This window comes from Dromaius novaehollandiae, chromosome 10 (genome assembly GCF_036370855.1).
Source record: "Dromaius novaehollandiae isolate bDroNov1 chromosome 10, bDroNov1.hap1, whole genome shotgun sequence".
Lineage (NCBI taxonomy): Eukaryota > Metazoa > Chordata > Aves > Casuariiformes > Dromaiidae > Dromaius > Dromaius novaehollandiae.
In genome coordinates this window covers 4,576,011-4,587,024 of record NC_088107.1, presented here as the reverse complement: position 1 = coordinate 4,587,024, position 11,014 = coordinate 4,576,011, and positions in this window count along the sequence as shown.

Below are 11,014 nucleotides of genomic sequence, written 5' to 3'. Positions count from 1 at the left end.
GGAAGATAGCTTTCCTCAATCCTGTCCTACCCTGAGTGTGCAGGTTGAGCGCAGTCCCGGATAACACCAATGCTTTGTTGATTCAATACGGATAAAGAGAGAGCAGTCTCGCCATCTAAGAGAACTTACCACCTTTGTCCTCTACCCTTTCAAATAGTATCTTTTTAGTTTTCCTGTGGTCAGTTTGAGTTGACTGCTTTACATCCAAGAGCTGTTCTTTTGCAATCTATAGAGGGTTTTGTGAGGCCTGCCTCAGCTCTATTACAAGCATGAAAGTTTTCTCTTAAGATTCACGTGCACAAAGATAATGAATAAATGGCAAAAGGGAATATGCCTTAGGGGGTTAATTTAGTGCCTTCTATTGAGCTACAGAACATGATGCTCTTTACTAACAGGGCTCCAAGCTCACCCTTGGTCTACAACAAGTTCAGGGAATCAGGAATCTTAGTGTAGTCTGTGCTCCCGATGACAGTCTACAGGTCCAGATAAGTGTATATTCATGGCACTAGAAAGTGTCAGGATGCTAAAGCTGTGCTGAAAATATAACTGGAAAGCCTAGAAACCTTGATCTGAGTATTCAGATTCATATCAAAATTAAACAGATTCCCTTCCAACTGTGGAAGAGAAAACTTTCCATGGCAGCCTGAAGGCCAATACAATCACTGGAACTACTGTCCTTTTCTGGAGGCTGATTTGTTCTTGTTGTTTATTGTACTAACCATCTAATGCAGCTCTGTGCCCCCAAATCAATGCTGAGCTAACTATGCAATGAATTGCTGTTCCATTCATGAGATCCGTGGTTGTGTCTCATCTTGGCAGGACCAGTCTTTTCTCCTGTGGCCTGTAAACTCCTGCTTGGCTTTTCCCCAGTCTGTTTAAAAATCATCTAGTTATCCTGCTGACCATAACTAACAGCTTACCAGGTCCCTAAGGGAGCTTCCCTTCAAGTTACACAGCTGTCCCATCTCTTCTTTTTTCCTCCTCACCATCTTTGCTCTGCACAAATTACGCAAAGAGCTGAGCTTCACTGCAGTAGGTGTTGCGTGGAGGAGAGATCACACAGGGCGTATCTGCCAAGTTGTTGCTTCTCCTTCCAGTTTCTTCTTTCATTCTCACTCTGCTCCCCAAGCTCTGTAACTCAAAGTCTCCCTGGCCTCCATAGACTGAGGACAGAGTTATCATGAAACTGCTGCCTCAGACCAGTCTTTCTCTCCAGCCGTTCTCCTGTATCTCCATGTTTTCTCTCTCTGGTTTACAACATCCTGGGATAAAGATTTTTGACACTGTGCAAATAACACAATGGTAATGATTCCTGGCCAAATACAACAGGTGGTGAGTGGACAATCTTGTCGTCACAGCTCCTTTTCTTATGCTTACATCTTGAATGTGAGATTTGGACTTCCACATTTTCCTTTCTCTGCAGCATAGACACCCTGGTGCAAACTACTGGCTTTATTGTATGTAACAGATCCTAGAAAGTTACTTAGATCTTTAGTTCTGAGCTTGACACAAATAACGTGGCACGAGCATTTTCAATGTTCTTCTCATTAGGAAGATAGAACTTTTCCCTGGAACTCTACAATCATTTTTAGAAAGGAATTGGGAACAATAGGAGTGAGTGACAGCTCTCCCCTCGAACCTTTTCTATTAAGCTTCAAAAAAGGATGCCATTTGCTTCCTTTGCAAATAAAATGTATAAAATAGTATCGGTGATACCTCAAAATATCACGCTAAGAGTGCTAGTAAAATGCAGCCCAGGTTTCTGTTGAGAATGGACATTATTCCTATTCAGTCTTGGTCATGATGAGAAAATTGCCCTCCACACCTGAAGACAGAACAGGCTATTTTGAGAAGATAGAGTCTCTTTATGTTGCTTGATGGTAGAAGGCTATTAAAGGAAGAAATATATTAAAAGGTGGGCAAGAGAATTATGTTAACAAAAAATGGCACATGCAAATGCAAGCTCCCCCATCTTTGAAAAATCTTCCTTAATATTGCATAATAAGAAATACATAACTCTGTCTATTTTTACCATAATTTGCTTTCATTTGATGACATTCAGTAGTAAGATTTATTATTACCCATATGGAAAATATCCTGCCTGGGGGTGGTTGAAATAGATCCTGCAGACAAGTCATCAATCAGCTCGTGTTTATCTCTTCAGAGATCAGTGATATTAGTGGCAGGAACAATTTCAACCAATCCAAGAGTATTTACTGATAATAAAAGGAAATGTTCATGCGGATTTATACTGTGTGTCTCATCAGAGGTCACAAAATATTTTTTCAGGGTGGCTGATTTATTAAGTTTCATTTAAAGAGGAGGGATGGAAGGTGCCCAAGCTGCCTGCTCAGTCGGGGGCCGTGCCCCTTGCCCTGACACATGCTCTGGCCATCACACTCCTCCTGGAAGAGGGACCAGCTTTCCTTGTAGAGGGTGGCATGCAGAGGGCTTTAGATAATACCGCTCTCCCTGTCCCCATTGCTAATGAGTTCACCTAAAAGGATTTAAAACTAATGCAGACAAAAAGACCTTTTGCGTCAGATTAATAGCATGCAAAACTGTTGTCTTACTGCTTCTCAGAAGTAAACTGTAGCTTCCAACTCCCACTCTGATATAATTTTAAAGCAGAAGATCTTGCATTTGTGTCTCTGACAGAGAGGTTTGTCAAAAATTTATGACAACATTCAGAATATTTATAGGTATTGACTGCAGGGTTCAGGACAAAGATCTGTTGTCCTTCAGTCAAAACAACAACCCGGACTTTACCTAGTATTTGCCTCTCAGTGTAATCAGTTTAGAACTAAGACTGCAATTGTTATTTAACTCATGTGTCACAGAAATTTTCTTTCTCTCACTTTTGTTTTTTTCCTTTGTAAAATTCAGTGTTTATACTTACTGAAACAAAGAGCACTTTGAATCACAACATAAAATGTATGTTTTTAAAAAAGTTATAAAGAGGTCTTTTTGTTTGATTTTTATGTTTTTGTCTAAGGAAATTCACTGGAACATTCATTTCTATTTGAGAGGAAGCTTGCTCTATGTGGACAATAAAGATGTTAAGATCAGGATGAATGTCTATGGGAGATAATAATAGTGAATAAAAAAATGCACCAGTCCAGTACTCATATTTTCCAGGAACTGCAAGAACTCAGTTCTGGGTTGTGTTTTAAATCTAAGCCCCATTGTTCCTGACCGGGTTCTGAGTCTGTCAGAAAGACTTCTTCTTTGTTCCTTTGAGCAGCCTCAGTCTGAAGCATTTGCAGCTTTTTTGTATTTTAGGCAAAATTTCTAAGATGCACATTTATTTACATTCTAAAGCTGGTAGAGTGAAAAGGAAAGCCTGCGTCTTTTTCCTATTTCCTGTTGAACATTAATAGAGTATGTTGATGGTGACAGAAGTAATTTAACCTACGACGATCCTGTGTGGGATGGCCAGTAGTTATCAATGGTACATGATGTGCGCCATTAATATATTGCTCCTCACATGCCAGGGAACATGCCTTGTGAGGCAACGCAGCACTAGGGAGAGCTGCACCCAGGTATCCCGGTAGCCTGGAGTATGAGCTGTGGTGATGCTGACCGTACAGGATGACCCGATTTGCTATCCTGAGAGATGCAAGGTGGGTGAAAACTTTTTTTTTTTCTTTCCCCTGTAGATGCTGTTGCACTTCGTAACAATAATCATATGTTTGTAGTGTCAGGACCAGAATTTGCCTGTGCCCCTTTGCTGGTGAGTATGCTTGCTCTGAGCTACAAAGTTATTTTTCTTCCATTCCTCTGTTTTTCAGTCACTGAGTGTTTTTTTTTTACAAAGCAAGTGGTGCTCTGGCCACGAAGCCCTGAGGGTGGCCCACCGATGGCGTTCACAGTGGCAGTGGGTAGGAACCGAGAAACTGCTTCCTGTTCAGAGCCAGGATTTGCCAGCAGGTAAAATCGCTCTCCTGGTAGGACAAGTTATTTGGGTATGCCATTGCTCACCCTTTTAGTGCCACCAATTAGACCAGCTTCCCTTTTGAAATTCCCACGTAAGCTTTCTTGGCCCAGCCCAGCCCCCAGCTTTTGCCTCTGCGGCTGTTGGCTCTCCAGTGCCGCATCATGTGTGAAATGGTCTTTTTTTACTGAGCACTACGAGTCCTAGCTGCCTAAGTCACGCTGCATTTGTAAGGTTTACTCTGATACTGACAGATCAGGAGTCTGTGACAGGGCTGTGACAATACAACCTGGCAAATATTAGCCTGATGAGCGCTCAGGAGCTCGTTGCCATCAGCAGACCTGGGGTCTGCAAGAGGTTGTTGTCAGCAGCGGGCGGGGGGAAGCCGTGCAGTGCAATCGCGTTAGTGCTGGCGCAGAGGATGAACTCCTGAGAGAGGACTTGGCACTGGCTTATGCTCAAGGGCAATTGTTGGAGCAGCTTGTGAACAGGCAGCTTGCCAGCTCGATGGGCAGAGCTGCGGACAGCTAATAGCCCATGTGTGCGTGCAGGGAAAGGCAAGATGCACAGCTGGGAAATTGGAAAGAGATTTCTGTAAACTTCTGCTCTGAGGGGTAAGAGGACGTTCAGGCGATGCCAATCCATGGAGGAGTAAAAGAAATGATTTGTGGCAGCTACGACAGGTTCTTGGTCCCGCTGAATCTGACAGACTGCTGTGGGGGAGAGCTGGAGATGTCACGGTTAATGAGTATGGAAATTGTATCAGTTGCTCGGCCATCTAGGTTTTAAATGTTGTCAATTTATGAAACACAATGCTTCAGTCTGACATTTTCTGGTTGCCTAGTTTAAGGCATAAAAAGCAGACAGGGTTTCTGTAATCAGTTCATATCTATAGAAAGCAAGCTGTTGATAGCAAAGCAGAAATCTTGGCTTCCATCTCAATGAGTTAAGTTTAAATTAAACTAATCAAAAAAGATGGTGGGCAGGAGGGGAAGAGGGGTTGTTTTCTTTTGCTTACATATCTTTGTCTCACCTGACAAACTGAATTCCCTGTGATTTTTCTGTCTCCCTGCTGGGCTCACAGGACCTTTGTCTTAATTCCTCTCTTGGCAGCTCTGGGTGCACTCTAACTCGTAAGCGATGCAGCGTCCCTCTTAGTCGGCTCATCTTTGCATCCTTGAGCCTCTTTAGAATCTGCACCAGAAATGCTGGGCTAAAGCAAAACCTGTTTACTGTAAACACATTGTCACGCAGCATTTCGGTTTAGTGAGGGATAGTTATCAAAACTGCAAGACAAAGGTGTCCTGTGTCTTTTAACTGGTGTATGGAAAGGATACTCCTGGAGTCTAATGAGTCTGTGGCTGCTGCAGACGTCCAGGTGGGCCTTCCTGTCTCCAGAAGAGCCAGAGAGTCACTCTGGGAAGGCAGAGTGTGGAATCTGACACTACCATGTAACTGAGGAAAAAGAGGCCACATGCAATATTTATGAGCAGAAGGCTGGGCTTAATGTTAACAAGGGAGAAGAAAGTGGCTTCAAAACAGTGGCTTTACGCTCTTCCCTGTGAGAAAGGCTTGCGTTTTAAATTGCTTGCGTTTAGAACGGGAGGGAGACAGGGTTGTTATTTATACTGTGCCTTAATTTGTGTTCCTGGTGGTGTACGAGGCTGAGGGAGAGGCAGGATTGCCCCAAGGAGTGCACTCTGTGTTCGCTCAAGCTGTGGCAAGGATGTGTCACGCATGCTGCCCTGAACCTGCTAATCCCAGTCTGCTGCAGGGCAAAAGATTTCACTGCATGGGAGAAGCGAGCTGAACTGTTTGCTTGGCATTTGGCATTTCCATTGAGCAGGGGTGGTTTTAAAGGTTGAGGAGTTTACTCTGAATCACTTTGTCCACCAGAGGCCTTGGCCGTGCCCTCTCCCTGCATCCGCTGTCCAGCTTTGGGGTTGTATGAGTTGGTCTTGTGGCTTTTGTCCTGTTACGGGTCCCCAGCCAGCAGGGTCTGTCCTGTCCGGCATCTGGGTACATGATGGATTGGTTCTGGCGTGAGCAGTACAGGTCTTACGTCAAAGTCACGCAGATGTGCTGTGGTTTGATTTTTAGCTGTTTTCTGACAATTTTCTTCAGAGACCAAGCCTGGCTGGCTGATGTCAGGTTTTGCCCCTAACGATGGCAACATGTGATTATTGCTAGCAAAAGGTATTCTGTTCCAAAGGGCACGGGATGCCGAGCTGCCGCTTCTCGGAAAACAGCGTGGGCCGAGGCAGAGCAAGTGCCTCCCTGCGGAGGGATCACCTTCACGGCAGAGCAAATCCTGCAGTTACTGGCTGTGCTGCAGTCGCACCTAGAGGCCCCAGGCAGAGCTCAGGGTCTCACTGGACCTGTTGCCAGATAACACATCCATTAAATACCCCTTTACAAAGGGGTAGCTCGTCCCCCAAGTGGTCTCTCTGCTGGCTCTTCCTCCCACTCTACCAAGCAGATTTAAGTGACGGTTGCTGCTGCTGGCTGCTAACGGCTGCCCTGCTCGGGTTGGGATCAGTGATCTATACATTTGTGTTGTGCATCAGCAGTAATCCGCAAGCTCCTATTTCCAAAGTTGTATCCTGTTATTTTCTGTAGGTCCCAAAAGGCAAATAAACCTCAGTTTCTTCTCTTCTCAAGGCACTAGCTTCTCCTGTCACCACTTCTGCATTACAGCCAGTTGTCCTTTTCCTCGTAAGAAAATTAGCCCGGTGGGGTAAGATGAGAATAAGTAGGCCTCTGTAAAAGTCAGGAAGCAAAGTGAACACCATCGCACTGGAACCGATGGGGAGAAAAGTACTCTGTTCCTTGATTTCTAATGCTGGCTCATTGATTCTTCACTTGGTTCAATTAGCAGTTACTGCTTTTCCTTAAACTTCCTTCATAACTGTTTAGTGGAGTGGATTCTTAACAGCAATACCCCTGAGAAATCTTAACAACAGGGGGCAAAAAGCTGGGATGCTGGGATCGTACCTGTGGCCCAAAACGAACATATTGGAGCAGGGAACTGCTGTCTCTAATAGCCTTACTTGAAAGTCACTTTGCAGCAGGTTTGTGGCAACACAGTTTGTGTGCATTTCCAGAGGGATGAGAAGGGATGTACCCGAGTGGTGAAAATGAATAACACTATTTTTTTTCTAATATAAAAATGGGAGTATTGTAAAGTTTTCTCTGTCCCCAAGCTTGCTACAGCAAAGAAAGTTAAGGCAGGAAGGACTATTGAATACAAACCTGTTTTTGAAAGGAAGGATTGGAATAGGAGAGGCTGGAGGTAAGGCGCAGCGATGGGGGAGGCAGCCAGTGTGGGGACTGGTGAGTCATGCATCCTCCAGCAAGGAGCACTGACTCACCGATCGTTCTGCTGTTCCCTCTCTGCTAAGACTGAGGAATAGCGAATTAATACTCAACTTTGCTCTGCAAGCAGCCGGGTTAGAGAATGAGATGTAAGAGGGTCGAAGCTGGAAGCCACGAACAACTGGAGTGAGAGGCAAAGGTGGGCGCTGCGGCAAGCACAGCCTGAATGGTTGGTTTTCTGCAGAGGATCCCTGCAGAGCTGCAAGCGGAGATTCCCCGGTGCATGGGCTGGGTGCGGAGCAGCAGTCCAGCTCCAACAACTGGGTTATGCGCCCAAGTCTTCAATACCTGTTCACGTTCCCTCCACTGCAGGTCAAGGCTCTGGTGCCCCCAGCACTGCTCCTCCCCAGGGGTGCCCGGCACTCTGACGGCAGCCTCGGGAGCCAGACTTTGCAGCCTGCCGCCTGGGAGAGCTGCCAGTTGAACCTTCACTGTAGAGTAAAATCAGGTACAATTGGGAAGGGGGAGCATAGTTCTGTGCTGATGTTTGTTGTCTCCTGTCCAGCTCATAACAAGGAGATCCATCGTTTATTCTGCAGTATCTCCAGGTTTCTGAAAGCACATGTATCTTCTTATCACTCGTGTATGCAGGAGAGCAATTCTGCAGGGCTGGGGAAAGGGACCAGAGAGCCATGCGGGTTTTTCCTCCTCGGACAGTTAGGAAAGGAAATGTCTGAAAACCACCCAAGAATTACCCTAAAAGCTGATTCGCCCTTAGATTGTTACAGCTTGAAAGATATTTGTTATGAGCTAAGTATAAAGAGCCCTAATACACAATGTGGTGTTCTAATTATTCTCAAAGCAGCGAACGACTCTGAGAGCGTGTCTGTGCAGCGAGAGTTGAGGGCAGGGGCTGTAACTGTAGATTACAGTCAGTCCCTGACTCTGGGATCAGAAAGTAAGATTGCAATTGCAAGTCACTGCTGCAGTTTTCTTTCACTTTACAAGTTTTATGTTGGTAATGTGAAGCAATTAATGAACCAAAGCAGTGCCGCAGAAGAGGAATAATTTTAATGTTCTTTTTAAAGATGCCACTAAATCAATGGGGCAGTTTAAAAAGGCATTTTAGTGTGGAGATGAGGGAACTAATATGAGAAAGCAGGCAGGGATTTGAGAGTGATCAAATCTCAAGTAAGCAGGTTCTTTGGGGTCAGCCAGGTGGGCACTGGTATGTTTGGCATACAATGGCAAAGGTGAAACTTGCTGACTTTTAGGCCTAACTAGTCAGATTCTGCTATCTGGGTCAGAATTAAAGATCCACAGGACTTACCGTCTCCCTCTCTCACCTTTTTTAAAAAGCGAGCTACACTCCTGCATTCTACTGTGCAGGAACACTATTTTTCCACCCATGTCATAGGCTTTCTGACTCTACCAGCTGCATAAGCGATGTCTACATGGTCTTTTGAAGGCAGATATGAGCTTACTCTGGCTGTTCTCCAAGAGAACCAGAAGCCATGTAGATGCAGCTAATATGCTGCATGCCCAAATTACTGTGGCCTGCTGAGAGGCAGGATATTAGCTTGGGCTCAGGGCTCTGGCCAGCTCAGACCATGGGTAAAGCAAGTTTTCATCTGCCTGCAGAAAAACATGCAGACGCGGATAGCCAACTTGCACAGGATTTGGAAAGCCATTTTTGTTATCAGTTATGGCATCCGGGTCTACGCCATGGAGCTGACCGTACTAAGCCCAGACAGACACAGCTTAGTTCTGCATCCTGCCCCCAGCACAAAGAGCAGCATCACCACTTGGTTGGCCTGACAGTGAGCCAGCTTCGCAGTGGCCAAAGAAAACTGCTTTGTGGACTTGATCCAATTTCTGGGCCTCCAGTTGGCTATCCCTGCTGTAGGCATACCCAGAGTTTTTCTTCTGTTTGGGATGGCAGTGACTCTTTACGGACAGGGAGAGTTTGAATTCAGTCCTTGCTGGCTTCATGAGTTTCTGCAGGAGATGAATATGAGGCACGTGATTATCCACACTGTATTGTGAGGCCTAAAGATGTACGTGCACGTATCTGTGTGTTTGTGCAGTCCACCTTTTAACTCAGAAGAAAGACTGCCTCCAATTTGGATGGATATCCTTGCTGTTATTTCTCCTAAAATTTCTCGTCGTTGTGTGTGTATACATATGTGTACATGTGTACACATGCTGTATATAATATAAATAAGAAAACAAACATGTTTATATATAAGTACATACACAAAATTCAGTGTCACTTATCTTAGAAGAATGATACATAAAGATATTAAGGTTCCACAGCAAAAACTGAGAATTCAGTGTACTGCGTACTAGGCATTATCATGGTGCAGTGAATCTGGGACCTCTTTTACCTGTTATTCAAAATAAGTATCCCCTCTCTCCTGATCTTATATTTGCCCCTCTGCAGTGTTTCTGGAACATTAAAGCACTGTAAAAGCAGGGATTTGAATAACTGTCTCAACCACTGGGGACAGAATTACAATTTGAACAGGAAGAAGTTTTAATTAAAACAGACCTATCAGGTGAAATCCTTGCTCTGTTAGGGTCAAGGCCAGAACTCCCACTGACTGCTTGTGGAGTCAGGATTTTGCCCATATCTTGTAGCATTTGCCTTTTCTGAATTTGAGCCGTTACTCCTATAATGGAAAAGATGATCTAAAAATAGAAAACAGACTGACTTAAAATAGTTTGTAACATCTATATCATAGCGCTCATTGAGGATATATCTAAATGACATGTTGATTAATCCTGAACTGAGGAAAATATGATTCATTGGAAAGGACTGGGATTGTACCAATAATTCACTACTGGAAGGTACACAAACATCGACTCAGTGTGCAATGTTTCCAGTTTAAACTTTATTTGCAAGCTGTCAGAACCATCTGCCATTCTCCCACCGACTCGGGTCTACTTCTGAGCAGCCTGGACAAAATGCTCTGAACTGCTTCATGGGAGCTATCAGCCGCTCTACTTGAGCAACTTTTTCCCCCGCCTCTTACTGAAAACAAAACAGCCACATCAAGTCAGGTTGCTGTGAGCAGCTTTCAAGAGAGATGTCAGTCGCACTTAGCGCACAGCTGGGGCCATAGTGAAAGCTGTATAAGTGCCTAAGCTATTCAGCTGGAAATTACATCTTGTGCAGGAACCTTAATGTCAAGTTCCACAGCCCCCCTCACAGCCAGACCTCTTACAACTCCCCTTTTCCCATGGCTCTTCTTCACTTTCCTACACATGTAACTCTACTTTCCTTCAGATACAATAAATCATATATGGGAATGCCACAATCTAAAGCAAAGCAAGCTGTCATGCAGGACTTCACATGACACTTAGCCACATTAACGAGTAAACAGAGCCCACAGGAAAGATGCCTTTTGAAATGCACTGTTTGTGTCAGCGGTGCTAAGACTAACAAACCAAAACAATGAAAGCAAGAAGAGAATCATCAGATGCACCTAAAGCTATGGGCTATAAAGTCAGATCAATGGAAGAAAGCGCAAATATGTGCAAATCTTTGGGACAGCGTATAAGTTACGCTTTCCATGCACAATAGGGCAGTGTATACTCCCAGCCTTGTGATGAAAGGACAGCCCTGAAAGAAAGAGTAAACACAGCAATGTGAAGACGAGGCATGAGGAGTGAATGTGTCTTGTTTTGGAACCTGCTCACAGCAAAGAAGCAAAGAAACTCTAACCAAAATCTTCAGGACAGAAGAAAGAGGGAACTGTAACA